This window comes from Molothrus aeneus, chromosome 1 (assembly GCF_037042795.1).
Source record: "Molothrus aeneus isolate 106 chromosome 1, BPBGC_Maene_1.0, whole genome shotgun sequence".
NCBI classification, from domain to species: Eukaryota; Metazoa; Chordata; class Aves; order Passeriformes; family Icteridae; genus Molothrus; species Molothrus aeneus.
Window position 1 is genome coordinate 98688007 of NC_089646.1, and position 20204 is coordinate 98708210.

Sequence of the window (20204 nt, forward strand, 5' to 3'; positions counted from 1 at the left end):
CCAGTTTTAATAAGAACATAAAATGCCCTGTGGCAACAGGGAATTGTGCAGCCAGCCCATTAAGTTTACTGCAGCTACAGGAGGAACTCAGAAGCAGCTGCTGCTGTGGATGGAGCTGAGTGGGCATATGTAGCTGGCTGAGTATTCTTGAGGAGTTTTAATGGGCCATCAACATGACATGTCACTCCCCAAAATGACTGTTTGTCATTCACTCTCTTAAAAAGACAGTTTGGCAGCTTTGGGAGGTAAAAACCATCTGCATACTGTGCATCGTCATGTACTAATTGCATAATATTTATTGGGGGTGGGGGGACCGCAATACTGTATTGTAGCACCACCAAGAGCCTATAGATAACATAACACGTTCATAACAAGAAGTGCAAACAGAGAGACCTGCTTTCCCCTCATGCACAGGCTTCAAACTTTTCAGAAATCGGATTCCTAGAATGGAAAGAGCCCACACTGTTTGCAGACAACATGCACATTGGAATCCCTACAGAGCTGTTCAATATTCAGCATTGCATGGGGTTTTTGGTTCAGTTGATTTCTCTTTTTTTTTTGGTGGTGGTGTTTGTTTTCTTCCCCACCCTACTCTCAGTCTATCGGTATTTATTCCTAGGAGTACTCATTCTAAACATCTCAGTAAAAAAACAGCATCATTGAAAAACCAACATAGAATGGATTTGCCATCTTACTTTTTATGTAAAACCAGCTGTTTTTATGCAAATTGATTTAATTTTTGCTTAAAGAAACCAATGACTCATTTATACAAGTGCCTAATACAATTAAGTCATGTGAAAATACCACTGAGTGAAACTATTTACAAATTCCTGAATCTTTACTCTTACTAGCTCTATTTTGGGTCTTACTTCTTCTCCAGGAAAGGGCCTAAGTTCACTTCCATACATTCCAACAGCATTTCCACATGATCCATATCTATTCATAGTGCACCAAACAACTTGCTGTTATATACTAAAGCGACGGATTTGCTGGTCCAGTGGCTTGATTTATTTTGTTGCCAAGAATCACTGAAGCTGCAAGACAAAATTCCCTTAAAGTCACTACACTCTATTTCAGCAGTATAATAAAAATAAACTTGTTTCAAGGATGCTTCCTTCCTGCTTTCTCCACATATGACTTCTACAAACATGTTCAGGCTTTAGAAATGTAGCATGGCAAACAAATACTAAAGTTCTCAGCATACTTCATAGAAGAATATCTCTGGTCTAGCAGACATTCATGGGCTTGAAAAGTTTATGTATGTGTAGCAGCTTGCAGAAAGAGAACCTTCAAGAAATTTCTCTCATTCTTCTCAAATTACTTCCTCACTATACGTGAAATAATTTCTGTTTGCACAGTATTAACACACATACAGTGAAGTACTGTTTCTTGAGCATGTATTTTTCTGGAATGAAACACATACATAGGTGCGCAAATATATAAGTTTATAGTAATATGAATGTTTTGCCTTCTTATAGCACTGTACATACTTCTATTAGTTATTTCAGTACAGATTATTTATTTTTTTAGTTAGTTAGTTAGTTATTATGACCAGACAATGCATGCATGCAGTATCCCTTATATCACAGAAAGAAGGGAAAGATAGTAAATGAAACAAAAAAAGCAGTAACAGAATTTATGTACCTTCAATAATGAAAAATTAATGCTTTTACTTTTTTATCTCTCCTTGAAAACAGAAATAAGACATTAGAATACAAATATGGTAATTGGAAAGTTGTTTCTCCCATAATGCTTTTTCTACTCAGCCATAATAATTTGGGACCAGGATTTCAACCATGGAAAATGAGAGCACATTAGAGAATCTATTTTTTCATCTCTAACTCAGTAATCTATAGAATTATCTGCAACAGCACTGCACAGGAAAAATAATCATAGACCTTTCTTGTTTGACTACCATATCAAAAATACCAAATTTACAAACAAAAATTCATTTGGTATTAAAGTATTTTCTGAGATAAGATATGTACTTATACTGAATGTATTTATTTTAGCTTGGAAATTATACCTCCCATATTGTCTCTTCTTTGTCAAACTACTGATCTATAGTTCAGAGTGATTATCCTCTTTCTGCTTCAACTATCCAAAATAGCTTGCAGCATTGCTTCGTTGATAATGATTTTTCTCATAGGAACCTGCTTCCAAAGAACATTAGTACCAAGGAATAGACACCCAGAGGGTGTAGAGCTTTCTTCATTTGTTTTCGTTTTGGTTTTATGTTGTATCAATTCCTCACATTTAATTTGCTTTTGAAAGTTTAATGCTACTAAAGATCGACTCATAATCTTACCTTGTGTGTTAGTTGGAAGTGCTGACACACTGAGAGACTGGAAGACAATGGTAAAATACCTAACTGTAAAGCAGTGTAAGTAACTAGGGTTAAGTGTCTGGAGAAGTTTATAAAGTACTGGACTACATAAGAGAGTATGATCTGATCATTTTAATGATTAAAGACTTGCAATACAGAAAAAACGTAGTTAATTCGGTCCACATACTCACTAATCTTTAATTTCCTGAAAACAACTATGGACTGGTTAATTAATATTAAAAAAACCTGTCAGAACAAAACAGAATTTACATGTTGGTCTAAATACTAATTTTAATTTTTAACAAAAATGATAGTACAAATGTCAGAGTAACAGTGCTTTTTATTGAGTTTTCTTCTTAAAAAACTAAATTCCTATTGTCTTTCTTTATAAAATCCTGTATGCTTGAATGCAATAATTGATGCATACAATGACTTTCAGGAAGATATATAGTCCAATTTAAATTGACAATTCTCCATATGAAGAAATTGGTTATATGTTATAAAATATTTCACACCACCCAGGTATTTCCCAAAGCATTTTCACGAATCTAATCCACAGGTCTTCTCACTAAAATCAATGGGACTACTCCTAGACCTAAAGTGCAAAATTAGGATTTTGACACAATGCCCACATTGAATATAATTAATACCTTGGAAGGCATGTTGTGGAGAAGGTCACAAGTGCCCAGAGCTGACAGAGGGTCAAGGAAAAAAGTCAGCAACAGAGAATTTAGATAAAAAATTTTACTATAGCATGTTAAAATGAGTGAATTGTTGCATATGAAAAGGGCAGAAATGAACATCTATAGTAAAGCATTATCTTTTCCCTGCTAGTATGACAATGTAAGATGAAAAACCAGTGCATGGCCAAATAAAGTGGAGAGTATTAGATACCTTCATGTAGACACTTGTGTTGTAAATAAAATGAGTTCAGGTAAAAAAAGAGCAAAATAATCCCTTGGTTAATTTGTTATCATAAACCACAGGTTACCATTGCTAGTGTGTTTACATTTCATTTAGAATCTCTTTTAGAGTCTGGCTTCATAAACACCCTAATATTTCTGTTAATGCTTTCCATTAACTACTGTGACCCCTTTCTAATTCTGCAGTAAATATAAAAGTAAAGGTAAAACACTGAATGCAAATAAAGCGCTCTTTTTTTCAGCAGACTAGAGGAAAATTTTTATTTTCTTTCCCCTACTATTATGTATTTCACTGAAGGTAGCTTATCATATTGAATTTTACCCAAAAATATTTCTCAAGTCCATCCATCCACCCATATATATATATTGGCTTGTAATTCACAGCTCGTTGTTCAAAATTCATTTCAAAACCTGGGGAAATTTAACCTGGTGCTACCATCACATTAAACCTGGTTTAGAATTTTCTGAGTTAGGAAATCATTCTTATCCATGTGGATCATGTCAGGACTTGCTTAACAGTCATGAAAGCTGGTACTAAGCATATGTCTAATATCTTTCTGAAACAACCCCTTAACCCCTGCTCTAAGAGGAAGGTTGCTTTAATGAACATGTGTGTCACATATGCCTAATTATAAGAAGCAGCATTGAAAGATTAAGAGATTTCCTTACATAAATTCACACAGTAGCTGTTCAGTATTCAGAACAAGCTGAAGCAGAGTATGCACAGTAAATATGGACACTTGAAAGTCTACTTGAAACTGTTCAGATCATTTAAAGTGATCTTTTGGGCATAGATACTTTAAGAAGTTTGATTTCTCCCTAGGTTTGGTTTTTTTTAACCATTCAAACTTGCAGGCCTGCAAGGATTTTCAGATATAACCAGGCTGATCTCAAGATAGTAATTCATATCTTGATAAGCATTTAAACTCCACAGGATTAAGGGCTGGGAAATAAATATTTTTAATGTCCAGGTTTTCTATTTGTTTTTCAGAAAATATTTGAGGAGGAGGAGGATAATGCCTTATTCAAACCCATAAAAAACTGCCTTAACATGAACAATACTAGGTTAATTGTAAATCCTCCCAGCTTAGAAGGATTTTAACAGTTCTATGTAAAAGGCAGTGCTCTCCTAGTGCCTTTTTCTATACTGGTGTTTACAACAAGCATTTAACAAAGAAAATGTCATCAAATTTCTCTGCAGTCATTATAATTTGTTTCCTTAAATCATATTTTGCCATTTCAGATGATGAGAGAAGATATTTATGAGGTAAGATTGAACTTCATTTGTATTTAAAAAAAACAAACAAGGATATAAGATTTGCCATATACAACGATAATGCTGAGATTTTTTTCCTCTGTTTTCACCATTAAATATTCTTACTGTATTTCTTACTGATTGCCATTAAATTCTGGTGATACAGGCAATGTATGTGCCACTAAGAAACAAATTCTGAGAAAATAGTGAAATGGAAGGTGTTATTTTACAGTGCTCATATATATTTGCTGAATCTACCTTAACATTCAAATTATGCACACCGGCTTCTAATTCTGTAAGCTATTTGGACTCTACTGAAAATTTTAGTTTCTTCTTTCAAAACTGATTTCTGAGGCTTTTAGTGTTTCATATATATTGAGAATTTTCCATTTCCATAGAGACCCCTCTGATTATCTATGACAACAGGTCCTTTTGACACTATAAAGGACATTTAAAAGGTTACATAATTCAAATTCTTACATCGTCTCTGAAGAAATTACAGCATTCTTACCTAATGATCACTTTCTTGTTGACCCCCTTCTGAGAGAGCTTTGGTTCAATGAAAATAGTGCAGTGAGCTACTTATGAGAATACTCCCTGCTTCTGAAACATTGTGGTGAACACGAAGGTACAGGAGTTACTAGAATTGTGCATTCTGTTAGCTGCAAACAAGATCAGTCATCTGAATTTACTCGCCTCTACCTCAAATGTTGCAACTCAGATGGCTGCTACTATTTTCTCTGTCATACTTCTGGTGTACCATCAAGCATCTCCATAAGGGATCTCTTGTTATAGTATCTGATACATTTTATAACTAAATCTGAAAACAATGAATTACTCTTAGAGATTAAAGTTTAAATCACTATAATACTTGCCCCCAGCATCCAGGACTGATCTTTGCTAAGTTTCACTTGACACAGCATGTAAACTTCGCTACCAGATTGTCTGAGCGCTCTCAAAGCTAATTGATCCAATTTGTATGTCTCATCCTGGAAAATTGTGCATCATTTCTATCCTCTTGGACTAAGTGATCACAATCTAATCACTTTGTCTACAAAACAGATGCAAAGTTTCCAGCTCCCTTGCATGCATCCATATTAAAGCAAGTCTAATTCGACAAACAATCTGATCTTTTTGTATTTTTATAGGATTACTGTCTCACTGATAGGCCTTCTGTCACCAATTGCAATGTTCAGAACTTTATACTCAAGGCATTTCCACTCTTGTCTCATACCTTCTGTGTGGTCCATTAAAATGAGCATTTCATTTAAGGAAGTCCCCTTAGGGAAGTTCTATAAAGCTTGGTGTAAATCAGCACAGCTCCGTGCACTGAAAGAAAGGTACAATTTCTATTAATTGAGGATTCTGTAGCTTTAAGGGGAAAAATAATTAATTATATCCCTATTAACTGGCCTCTGAGCCTTCTACACTAATAGATAGTGCCAAACTTCTGTACTTGTTAAAAGGAAAATGTTATTTTCAATAAATATTAATTAATATGAATTGCTTCTGCACATGAAAATATCTTATTTATGTTATTTTGCTGTACATTGTCCCTTCAAAACTACACAAGTTGTCATATAAACACAATAGCATTTTAGTAAATAGTTTTGTTATTCACAAATATCTGAAAGTTACCTTGTGAAAATAGCCCAAATAAGAGTTTCTGCAAAGAAAAGTCACAAGCAGATTAGTCAAATTAATGAAATATCTACACACTTCAAATCACTAAAATCAAACTTTCTGAAGTGGACAGAAAGTTCTATTTCCTAATCTCACTAGTAATTCACTAATAGAATTCATATTCTCTGCCTGTCTCTAGTTTATATACAAGCTCAAAGGCGGCTGTGTTTCTTCAGCCACACTCTTACCACATATTCCAATCTGCTGAATTCATTGCCCAATAGTACCCCTGCTCTTCTGGGAGTTAGTAGCAGGCATATTTTTTTCTTACATACATCCTTTTCATCACTTCTTCCACTTTTCTGCTCTCCATTAATGTCCATTCATAATTGCCCAATAAAATTCATGAGAAGGCAAAGAGATTGTTCAGAGATTTTTAAAAATTGTTTTGTTTTCAGTGAAGAATACATGAGAAACTCTAAAGCATGTTGTTCACAGAAGTCATCAGTCACTGGTGGTCAGTGTTCATGACAGCTCATGATAAGGAATACCCTTCAGTTTGCTCTGCAGCTACTTTTAAAACTTGTGGAAGACTAGAAGGTAAAACCAGAGCCTATACAAGAGACCAAAGAAACTAGAATACACTATTAAATTCTGTAATAAATTTTGACAAAGGTAAAGCATGCCAGTTCACTTGTAAAACCATGCTTTTGTGTCCATATATACACAAAAATAGCGGTACAAGTGGAAGGAGAGTAGCTCACCAGCAAATCTAGTGAATTCAATATTAACTGGTAAAAAACAAAACTAATTAATCAACCAAGCCAATTTAATAATTTAAAAAATGCATTGGGACAGTAAAAAGACCTTCTATTAGTATGCAGTATGATAAAAAGTATTAAACCAGCAATTCCTTTCTTTGTCTTGCGTTTCAGACCCAGTGGACAGGTCATATGCAAGCTGATCATATTGCACTCTTGGTTGAGTCTTTGCCCTGGTTACAAAAGCAAGTAAAGCCCTGCTATCTTCAGATTCTGTTCTAATTTTAAAAATGTAGGGCCCCATAGCTTACAATAGGCTTTTGCAGGTGCAAGTCAGTGAAACATAACAAACAAGTCTGAGGATGACACTCAGTTTGCTGTCTTTCAGCTGTGTTAGCTCAGCAGGACTAATGGCAATAATAAGTGAGAAAAAAATTATCACTGGAACAGGCGGGTGTGACTCACACATAGAATTCATCTACTGAGTAACACAGTATAATTTTATGCAGTCTCTTTCAAGAGCAAATTTTCTGCTAGTCTGTAAACCATCAGACACATATTAAACCATCATATTGTTTGTATGAGTTTCCAAGCCTATGTGAAGACTCCGAGCCCTGAGCAGCCTTTGCCATGTGACAACCTACTGCTTTTCCTGACACTCCACCCTGAAGGTATTTAAATACTGAGATAAAAGATTTAACAATGCTTTTGTTGAGCCCAAACTTACAGGAAAACATCAGGGAGGGCCTATTGATTACTGAGACATACAATTTAGGAATATATAAAGAAAAACTCTTACCTTGCCTTACAAGACATCATTTATAAAGTGATGTTATCCTCTGCCAAACATTATTAAATAGTACCTTTGATGTTTAAGAAAATCTACCTTATTTTATTGCAGTAGTTCTGTTGTAAACCAAAGATGCATTTTGATTTTGAGCATACACTGAATGTACTGCTCATCCTCAGTTGTATCCATATTTTCACCAGATTCAAGTTACTATGGAAGAAAAAGCATTTGGTTTCACTCCATGACTTTCTACAATGTCACACATACAATTTCTGCTGAAGTTCTCTTATCAGTAAAGGTTATTTACAGGTACAGGAATGTTTGATTCCAGGAAAATTTGTGATATTGCAGATCATTTTGTTCACTCTAATAAATTTAACTCTTCTAACCTTGAAGGGGAAAGTCTCCCTTTTATCCTGCTAATTATTTTACAAATTTTCCAAAAAATATAATCTGAGACAAAAATTGTTAGCACATCCTGCTAAAGCCTCAAACTGTGTTCCAAAATGATATTTGCATTTTCAGTATAATACAAAGCATGCATCAAAGAATCAGAACTGGAAGACTGGCCACTGTCTAAAACACATATGACAACATAATTTCAGAAGCAAAACTAAATATCTTCCCTTTTTAATACGGTATATAGATACAGACCCTTATATCTTTCAATCAGAAGGATCTGTCATCAGGGTGGACGTCTTAATCTTTCCATTTTCCTCACAGTCTCATTTTCTGCTTGGCAGGTATTTTGGAAGCCTGACAAAGCACCTGGGCCCTCAGTCTGTATCATCCCACACTTAAAGCAGTCATTGACTTCACTTTGTACTACTAGAAGTAAAATTGCCAAAAAAAAAAAAATCCGGAAAGATGACTTTGTCATCAGACTAGCAGAATGGGCCATCATTGTCTACCCATCTCTGCTTACTAAAATAAGAGATGAATGGAAATTGTTGAATGTGATACTGTTACTTAGACAGTATGGAACAGCATCTAATTTTGACAGGACATTGAAATTAGTCTGCATGAAAAAAATCTCATGCAGCCTGCAAACAGATGGAAGGAATTATAGGCACATGAAATGATCTATGTCAAAACACCATTCTAGAAGGAAAGGTATCTACTAAAGTTCTGAAAACCATGGATGACATTATTTCATCCCTTTAGCACCCAAGAAAAAATTGTTTTGTAAAGTGTGAGCTGCCTTCTTAAATGGTAGACCAGAGAACTCATAATTTTGATTTTTGGCTCTTAATTTGGAAACAGTCTGGACATGGTCCAGTTACTTCCCTGACAGCTGCACATATTTGCATCCTTCCATCCGTCTGTTGAGAGCTCAGACTTGCTTGGACTCCTCCAGATCTTCACGTTGTTTTTTACTTATCCATGCTTTATCTTGACCCAGTAATTCTTGGAACCTCTATGTATAGAATGTTATTCTGTCTTGTCCTGAGTCCTTTGGCACTCTGCTGTTTATGTTTTAGGCTTTTTTTGAACAAATTCCAAATTCTCTAGCCCTCTCCAGTTATGTTTTAAAATAAATATTTACATCTTTCATTTTCTATTCATTGCTTCCTTAGTCTCATTACAGAAGCATAAAAACTTGTTCTATTAGGTTTTTGTCTTGATGATATTTGCTTTTGATGTCTTGTATCACAGATTACCTTGCTGCACACGGCGTTTTCCTCTTTTGATTAAAAATGAACTTTACTTACCTTTTTTGTCTCTTTCAAATACATCTGCTAGTTAACAGACCTACTCTCCCATATATTTCTAAAACCTGGCCACCTGCCTTCCTTTTCCATCTGTGATAACATAACCAAGTCAGGTCTGCTTTCTAGAACCCATGGGGTGGATTGAGGTGAGTCAGCAGGGATTCACTAATGCTAAGTCACACTGGACCAACCTGATTGCCTTCTGCAATGAAACTGCTTGGAGGGATAGAGGCAGTAGATATTTTCTACTTTGACTTCAGCAAGGTTTTCAGCACTGTCTCCCTCAACATCTTCACAGGCAAATTCAGGAAGTGTGGGTTGAATGAGTGCACGGTGAGGATGACTGAGAACTGGCCGAACCAGGGGGTTGCAGTCAGTGGCACAGGGTGTAGTTGGAGGCCTGTCACGAGTGGTGTCTCCCAAGGTTCAAAACTATGCCCAGTATTTAACTTATTGATCAAAGGCTTGGATGGAGGGCGAGAGGTCTCCTCAATAAGTTCCCTGATGACACAAAGCCAGGAGGAGTGGTCAATATCCCAGAAGGCTGGGCAGCCCTTCTGAGGGACCTTGACAGGTGGGAGAGATGAACAGAGAGGAATTGTCTGCAATTCCACAAAGCAAAGGCAAGTCCAAGGACCTGCCCCTGGAGAAGAATAACCCCATGGATCAGGACAGACAGGGGTCACCTGCTAGAAGGCAGCTCTTTGGAGAAGGACCCGGGGGTCCTGGTAGACAACAAAATGTCCATGGGCCAGTGTGTTCTTGTGGCCAAGACAGCCAGTGGGATCCTGGGGTACATTAGGAACAGCATTGCCAGCTGGTCAAGGAAGGTGATCCTGCCCCTCTACTTAGCCCAGGTGAGGCACATCTGGAGTGCTGGGTCCAGTTCTGGACTGCTCTGTACAAGAGAGAGCTCCTGGAGCTCCATGGAACTCCTGGAACAGGTCGATGAGAAGGCAACAAAGATGCCAAGGTGACTGGAGCCTCTTTCTTACAAGGACAGGCTGAGGGAGCTGGACCTGTTCAGCCTCAAGAAGAGACAACTGAAAGGGGTCCTCACCAATGTCTTGAAGATTCTAAAGAGAGGTGCCAAGAAGATGGAGCCAGACTCTTCGCCAAGGAATAGAACAAGACACAACAGGCAGAGACAGATTGCACAGAAAGGTCCACCTGAACACAAGGAAGAATGTTTTTATTGTGCAGGTGACCACATACTGGAATGGGCTACCCACAGAAGTTGTGGAGTCTCCCTCACTAAAAATATTCAAGAGCTGTCTGGACACAATCCTATGCCATGTGCTCTGGGATGACCCTGCTTGACCAGGGAGGTTGGACCAGACAACCCACAGTGTTCTCTCCTAACCTGAGCCATTCTGTGATTAGATTGTTATACCTTAATCTAAATTTATTTTCTCATTGATTTCAGTTTTACATCAGACTCCAGAGTGATAAAAACAAAGTAAAATGCTTCATCATGTCCCTTGCCATCTCACACTCACTCTTTGGCATACTTTTTCTTCTCTTTAACTTTTTCAATCTCTATTTTCCCAAACTAAAACCAATATAGGCTAGAATTTTTACACTTTCCTTGAATCTTAAAATAAATCTAAATTAAATAAATATTTCAGATAAGCAGGAACTATTCCTCAATGTGAGGTCTCTCCATTGCTTCCTAAACATAGATACCCACTTGTGTATATGCTTCATCAGTGCTATCATTCTAATTCCTGCATGTTCGCTCCATAAAACCTTGTTTGACATGGCTTCACTTGGTTTGTCAGTACAACAAATGGAAACATTTCAAACAACTATTATTTCCATTGCTTTGGGACTGATACTCGATTAGAAGTATGCTTGATTCAGCATAAAGATAAAAAAAAAAGAAAAGCAATAAACTTTAAGATTCTCAGCATAGTAGTGGACATGAATTTGCAAAGAAAGAAACAAACATGAGTAGGGCAAGTTGAATCTTACAACGAGAAAGGAAGTAACAGTTTCACTTGGCTTTTTTCCTGTTTAGATGAAGCAATAATAGAGTGCTTTTGTTCACAGCTTTTCACTGTCAAGAAGAAATTCAAAAAAAGGAGGGGATGAATGAAAGAGCAATATGGATGAACACAAGACTATAGTGTAGACTCAAAAGGAAAACCTTTTAAAAGTATTGCTTGGTTAAGCAACAGCTAAGTGCTAAAGGGTGAAAGATGATGGGAAGGATAACAGTCTAGAAATACATGAGGATTATGAACATCCAGGAGCAAGTGGAATTATTTAAACAGTTTTTAATATGTAGACTATGTAGAATTATAGCCCTTCTAGTTAAAAAAGAGACATAAAAACATGCCAAGCACTTTTCCAAATGCCTGCTCTGCCCATATAATGAGTATAGACTGTGTAAGAAAGACAAGTTAAGTATTTTGCTAATTTATGGCATAACGTTTATACCATGATTATGGAAACTTAAGAAATGACCATCTGCTTTTCCCAGCTGTGTCTGGAAACTTTTCATTGTTACAGGATAACAAGGTAAAATTCACATAATACAGCACCTGCCTTCCTTGTAAGGAAAATGAATTGCCTGATTGCCTAGTCAGCAGGGTAACAATTTGGTACCTCAGTATGAAGTGTTTAAGCAGCTTATCATCCTTACACATGAACAATCCAACTACCAGATTTTCCATATTTTGGAAGCATTTCAAATGAAAAACAACTTTTTGAGTTCAATCCTTCTCACACATACTCCACAGCAACAGAACTGCATGTCTTGTTAAAACTTAAGGTAATGTCTCATGATTTACAGAAACGGGAAAACTAAATGAAACAGTATGACTCTGGCCATGTTTTGTGGAATTCATGCAGAAAAATCTTACATCACCTAGAAAATGACATTAAATTTCTTTCTTCCTACTCAAAGAGGGCCTAAGAATTTTCTGTGTTGTAGGTAGAATATTATGTAAGTGTCCTTTGTTGTTCTTAGCGTATAGCTTTTGACCCACACACAATGTCACAACACACCCTTGGTGGTTGGTGCTATAGGAACATTAGAGTACTATATGAATGGAAGCCACTATTTCTTCCCTCTAAAATGTGGAATATGTTCATATATGTTGCAAATCAATCTTCAGTATTCCTCTTTCACTAACCTACAGAATAAAATATCAGTTAAAAATTCAATTTTGAAATGACCAGATATTTATATTGCAACATTAATACTCTCAAATGGTCTCCAAGGGTGAATAAAACTCATCTGAAGATTTTAAACTAAGTCTTCAGTTACTCTATGAACAGCATAATTTAATAATCAAAACCTATTAAAAAACTTTTTGCCTTCTTCTTGAATGTTTAGAATTAGCTTCTTCTCCCAGGGGAGGACTCTGAAAAAGACAGCTTGAGACCAAGTCAGTAACGCATATTTTGTGTTTCCTGATACATGAGTAATGGCGCATGAACTTCTGTATGCAAAAGAGCTATATCTCTCTTGGCATTCCTATTTATCTGGAAGAAAAAATAAGGCTTATTCTTTGCTATGTTTATGACTAGTACTGTGCTTACTGCCATACTATGTGCTTTACACCTACATAAATAACAATATTACTTTTGCAACAGCACAGGGCTGTAACATCACCAAATATTTTTACACTGACAGAACTGTTAATGGTAGTATTTTTTTTCAAGAACATCTGGAAGAAATAATATTAAATATATTCTTCAACTTTATGAACCTGTTTACTGATTTTGGTGATCAGTATCTGTTGCCAATGAGCTTCTTCATTGGCTAAGTTTACACTTGCCTGGAAAGGTTAAGAGGGTTCCCATTTATACATTGAGCTCAAATGAATTATAGTTAGGTGTTCATAACATTTATTTATATCAAGTGAACAACACCCATGCCTATTTTTAGCTGGCTAATTCTCCTTCTTATAACCTTGAAGTTACAAAAGATTAAGCATTATGACATCCTCAAACTTCTGCTCTTGGTATAGGCTGGTACTCATACCATGACCATGGTTTGAACAGTTGGGACAGAATTAGAGCTCTCCTAGAGCACACACTCCACTGCCTTTTCTAAGAGCTACTTGTCTCTAATTTACATGACAGTAAGTATCTCTTCCAGTGCAAAAGTGACAGAGAAGATGCTAGTAGCGTAAGATAGGTAATAGTTATTCTAAAAGAACTGAGCAACTTAGTGTATTAACATCTTTCTTCTCTCAGCAGCTCCACCATTAGCACTTTGCTCAGTTATCTCTTCCAAGGAAACGCATAGTGTTGAGATAATAGGGTAACACTGAAGAGATTTCCAGTACTTATCATCAGTGCATTTATGTAAAAGCCAGCTTATTGCATGCAAAGGAACCATTCCCTGATTTTTTTTTTCAGAATCCTTAAATATATTGTCCCAGGTTCTCCCTTTAAGTGGTTAAAGTTAGCACTGAAACATTGACATATGTACACAGGTGCTGTTTTATTAAGTGATTATTGGGGGAAAAAAAAAAGAGGAGCCAGGAAATTAAGAAATGCAGTATACTATTTAAAAACAAATGTAAAGCAAAGAAGAAATTCAGCAGTAGAGTTATGGCAAGGCAGTAACAGACCTGGCAGCACTTTTAGATGGTGACACGTGGAAAATACTTAATACATGAAATGAATGCCCAATGAGTCTGCAGACAGACACTTATGGCTAACAGAAGATGTATAAATGAAAAAAGGCAGCATGAAAAAGGTAGCGTGACAGCAGGCTACAAGATGTAACACTATAAAGCATATGCAGTCTGATATTTTGAAAGCAATTGGAAAACATCCTTTATCTTTACTGGTCTGAAAGAAGATGTAGCCTTGTACTAACATAGATATTAAACAGATCTGCACTTAAAAGTTTCAAAAAACTTGTCATCTATAAATACTGGGAAGTAAAGGCAGGAAAGAGCTCTCAATTATATGTTCATAATGTTTTAAAATGTTGCATGAGTCTCATTTTCAGAAAAGAAATATTCTATCGTCATCAAAAACAGCACTAGTGACCCACTGTTCTCAAACTATTTTCAGATGTTGATTAACACTGTAGTTCTCTGAATTCTGTCACTGCTTCTTAGTCTGCTATTAGTTCTTGCCTTATAAGACCACTGCCTCAGAGCAGGGGTTGTGTTTGCTTGTATTTTAGATAGGAAAATAATTCATGAATGGACTTACTTCGTCTTAGAACAATGCAAATACTCACAGTCCCTGATAGCCACGGTTTTACAGTGCTGTATTTCTAACGCCATTAACACAGAACTGTGAGACACGAGGACGGACATAAAACTGGATGTTGGATGACAGCCAATAACAAGAACTAAGGGACCAAGTACAATCTCTGAAGACAAAAAGGAGAAGGAATGTCAGCTGAAGCAGCATCAGCTTGACTGACATCAGAGCTTCAAATCTCATTCTTTCCTGAAGATAAGGCATTTTCTGATAACCAGCCAAGCATACAGGAGCCTCTCATCTACATATAATTGCAAAATTAGCTTTTACTGTTGCTTTTCTATTTTGTCGGAGACTCATAAAGTTTAGTTTTAAATAATGCCCAAAAGACATCCAGAGCAGGGCACTGCAGGTAGAGCCTCTCATTCTGCTAAAATACAGAAATGGTATTACAGGATTACATAAATAGCATGGCTATGCCATTGAACAAAAAATTGCCATGAGGGCTGCCTAATTTACTGATGTTGTCATCACCTTCACTAACCTTCCTCTTCTGTAATGGCACATGTTAAGGATCAATGTTCTATATTATAGAAAGAGATCAAAAAGCTACATGTTCTGGTTCAGTATCCAACCATAAGTCTCTCAACTCTATTATCACTTTTAATAATGAAATTAAATATAAATTGTCTTTTAGTGCTTGGGCTTGTGAAATTGTCATCACTTTAAATCCCTGGCATAAAAACTTCTCTAGTATCCATTCAGCTATGAGAGAAGAGGACTTCCAGTAAAAAGGGAGAGAAGAAATTACACTGTAGCTCTTCAGGCTGATAAAATCAACCAGGAAAAGGCAGCAGATTTTAGGTTATCCTTTTGGATAATTCTTCCTGTGTGCCCTAATCTCACCACTGTCCCCAGAGACACTTTAGCCCTGCATGATAAAGAGGGAACATTTGGATTGTCAGTCATCTCTCAGTTATTCAGGGTAATCCACATAAATTATAGCATGGAAATAGTACACAAAGCCCACAGTGACTACCCAGTGAAGAAAAGTGTGTGATACTGGGACTGGACAGAACAAGTTGAGACAGTAAAGTCATACATGTGCAGTACAACTGAAGCATCACTTCCCCAAGACCTATTCAATACATAAAGCAAGTAAGCAGGACTTAATTATTTTGTCTGTTCATTTGTTCCACTTGCAGCACTTGTGGTAGGAAAATACTTGACAAGAATGGCTTGTCCCATTTTACTTAAAAGGTCAACTGCTATCAATTTTCATAGCACAGAAAAGCAAAGAGTTCCTGAGATGGATAAATATCAGAAATACAGCAGATTTTCTTTTTCTCTTCTGTAAATGGTCTTCTGGGAGTATATAAAACAACAGTGCTTCAAAGATTATGATAAAAGTAAAGATAACACAAATAGAAAGTGAGGAAAAAAATAAAACAAAGGGGAAATTTCTTTCTGAGTTATTATGCTGTCCATTTTACTCACAGAGACCACAAAGACACATGAAAAATAGCTGGTCTGAGTTTGGTGTGTTTGAATGGGTTTTATTTTTCAAAACTTCTTTGGGTGGAAAATAAACAAAAATCTGCAGAGCTATGGGTACTCTCAGCCAGGGGCTTACTTGTAGAACAGGCATGAACATGTACCTTGCACAGGATGCTTAGAGAAAAAAAACAACAAACCAGTCTGAAGCTGAGCCTTAGTCCCTCTGGATGCCTCTAGAAGCAGCAGGAGGGTCAGATCCCTCCAGGGAACTGCACCTGACTAATCTCCTTCTTCACTATGTGCAAGTGAGGCAGCCCAGTCCTTTTTACCTATATTTAGCCTTTGTAATATCACCCCATGCCCTCTCCATTTCCCAAAATGCCAGTAATATTCCCACAGTTCAGTCTGAGTTTGACTGAGGGGCCAGCACCTCCACAGTACTCACTGCCTTAAAGTATTTTAGCAAAGACACTTATTATCCAGCTCAGTCAAAATTTGTCAGCCACATCTGAAATTGTTAGGCTATGTTTCTATGAAAAGAGCCCTACTGCTGACTGCATCTGTATGGCCTGAGACAAGGTCACACCACAGATAAATATAGTATGTGAGTAATTCTGTCACCTAATTGAAATATTCACCAGCACCTTTGAAAAACAAAGCATTAATCTAAAACCTCAGTATCCTCTCCTATCCAGCCTCCTTCCCTCCAAAATGAGGAGACTGGAAAAAAACAACCCACTCTCTATGCTAATAATAACATAAACTTGTTATATGGGTGCTTTAAAAACCCATCCTTCCTGTAAGTTCTCTTAAAACTTGTAGAACCTGCAAATCCTCTTAGAGGACAAAGTTTTTTAGGAAAAGCTTAACTTCATTTCTTTTTTCACATGCATCCCATTCTGTACTACTCTAGGAAATAATAATGCAAATATTAGCTTTTATGCACTTTTGTCCAAATTGAATCCAACAGGTTTATTTACCTTAAAACAGTCAGAAGAGGCAGGTAAAATTGTGTTGGAAGGCAATGACTGTGAGATCTAGGAAACTATGGGCTCTTAGTTCACTCATTTAACCTTTTCTTGCTTTTACAATCTAGAAAATGCAGGTTAGGACTTATGCTTTACTTTCTCTTACATTATAAATAAAAAACAACACTCAGGGCATCCTATGAGTTCAAAGCATTATTTTTGAGAATTACCAATGAGCCTTTCAAAGTTACATACTAATTTATTGGGTTTGTGCTCAGTCAAAAGTCTCTGGGTTTTATTTTCCATCCTTCATATGTAAGTGAGACCTCAAGGGAAGATTTCAATTCAGCAAAAAGCTTGAAATTGTCCTGTAACTATACCTAAATTTAGAGCCATTGGAAAAGGAGAGTTGGTTTGGATCCTAAAGAAAAAAGTGAAGCCAGCTATCAATCAGCATCTCACATGGAATTCAAAGACCTTTTTCACTTCTTCAGGTTTGTTTGTGGCTTCTTTTGTTTGTTTGGGATTTTTTAAACTTTTTAATGAGAAAAATGAAATTATTACTGGCAGAGATTTTGTGTCATTATAATACTTTTGATGAGACTGATACTCTTGCAGCAGAAAACAGATTAAAACAAATAATAATAAAAAAACCCCAACACATAAGACCAAAAAAACCCCCAAACCCTGGATGTCTGATAGTTATGTAACAAAACCAAAAAAGGACCAACAAAATGTTCAAGTTCTACTTTTACTATACCCCTCTTTGCCAATGTGTACCCATGGAAACTTCAATTACAAGACCATATGCAACTTTCAAATATTCAACATGATAGCAGATTCAACAAAATTTTTCCTAATTTTAGGTGTTTATGTTTCAAATCACTTAAAACTGCTCTATACTATTTTTTTTTTCCAAATAGATTCCATTACCATAATTTACAAGGAAAATACAGAGTCAGGCATTTTACAAAAACATTACCAAGCAGTAGTAAACATTTTCCAGAAAACAGAAGCCAGCTATGCTTCTAGCTCAATAAGCATCACAGTTAACTGCCTCACCTCCTACATGGCATGTCTGGAGGAGAACAGTGCCTATCCAAACAGTTTAATGCGTTAAACAGTTAAATGCTTCAGCCCTTCAAGTGAACATAACATGTGCTGTGCTGACCGACAGAAAAGAATTGTATATGGTTCAGTCCACAATCTGATTACATGTTAAGCACCTCCCAAGAAGCGCTCGAAATTACATCCAAGATGATTAAAATTCATATCATAGAGAGGAAGGACCTAAATTTTAAAAGAAGAGAATAAAAAAAGGCACCAAACTTCTGTCACCTCTGACTCCTATTAGAGTGAAATTAATGGAACTCCTCCAGAGGTTTCTCCAGAGTCACATGAGAAACAGGCCCTACTGCCTTAATAAAAAAAATACATATGCATTTAGGAAAACGAAAAAACGATATGAAGAAGGAAGGCTGCAGTATAGATGCTCAGGTATAGATGCGAAGCCTTGTTAAACAAACATGAAAACACTGAAAAATTAAGGGAAGGACTTGTTTTACTGAGATGAATAGGAATCCTACTACATTATTTACAAGGAATAGGATTTTACCCAGCATGATCATGTAATTAAAGTGTCAGCAGGCAGACACCCAGGAGGACAGAGCTAGTGCTGAACATGGAATTAACATTGGTATTTCACAACTCTTGAATGATTTGCCATGTAACCCTAACATCCCCCAAATGCTGCCTTCCAACCAGAATTGCCTAGGGCTTTGTAAAATTGAATAGTGGCAAGGAGACAGTATTCCCCATTACAACTCCATTTGCTTGAGTGTTTCTGAAGCCTTTTTATCTCACAGCCCTTAAAAGCTGGAGGAAGGTCCCTCCTTCCTGGATGTGCACTAAGATTGGCACCCTGCAAAGCATCCTGAACACAAGGCAGCGCAGGGCTGAAGCAGAGCACTCTGCAGAGTCTGGTTCCTGCTTCCACTTCATTTGATGAGAAAAGTGAATTATGAGAGCTTTTTGCTTGCTGCAGCTTCCTCACCAAGGGAAAAAAAAAAAAAAAAAGGAAAAAAAAGGAAAAAAAATCCATCCTTCCTATCCAAATCTCAGCCTCTTCTGTCCCTACCTGCCTGCAAAGAATTTGAATCATGAGTAACAATGTTTTTAAGAGAAGAGGGGGAGGAAGGTGACTGCTGCTCACTTCAGCCGCACTTGTAGTGGTGCTACACATAATATATTAAGACACAGAAAGAAATTCACTTCTTCACCTTTTTGCTCCCCTGTGTGGGAATGTGGCTTCGGTCATGACTGCACCTCAGGAGTCACATAGTGAAAAGCCTCTACAGTGAAAAGGTTAGGAACTGGGCACATCTTATCTTACAAGATGCTCAGCAAGGACTGTGTTTCCAGGAAGATGGGCTTCTTTTTGTAAGTGAAATTTTTTATCTGCTTTTCCTACAAAATGGATTGCTGGTACAAATTCCTGAGCCAACAATTCATACTGCTGATACAAAAGCAGACTGGGCACAGAATGTTTCAGGGGGGAAAAAAAAGGTTGTGTTTTGGAAGATATCTGCTTGTGAATGCTAGGACTCTTGCAAAGGACGGGAAAGAGCAGACTGTGAAGCTAAAAATAACCACATGCATGCAGATATCATGTACTACAGCACTACCACAGCATTTTTGGCCATAATATAGCAATCGACTGAATATGAGAATTACTACAGATCAAAACTAGTCTTCACTCAAGTATTTCAAGACGCTTCTTTTCAGGAGAGAAATTCAAATTTGCAAGCCACACTTCTTTTTTTATCAGTATGAAACAATGCCAAATAGGCCATTTCCAGAGCCACAAGAGAAACTCCAACCTGGGGACAAATTTGCATAAAAGACAAACCCACACAGGCAACCAGCAGCTGTGTGGCGTCAGAATGGATACTGCTACATAAAGTAAAACTTTACCAAAACTTTCAAGACCACTGTAATGTCACCACAAGATGACATTTCTGATTCTAGTACACCTTTCTTAAGGGTTCAATTATGCAAAGTACCAGTCCCAATTCAGAAAAGCACCTAAACACAACGATAGCTGCAATCATGAAAGCAGTTCCCTATTTAACTTGATTATTCCGTTGGCATGATTAAATTCTAAGTGCTTAA

General features: G+C 36.8%; 1 protein-coding gene across 1 annotated transcript in view; it reads right to left on the bottom strand.

Moving 5' to 3' along the window:
* The window catches only part of CDH7 (cadherin 7), an 82522-nt gene that overhangs the window by 51961 nt on the left and 10357 nt on the right, over positions 1–20204 (bottom strand). The window lies entirely within an intron of this gene.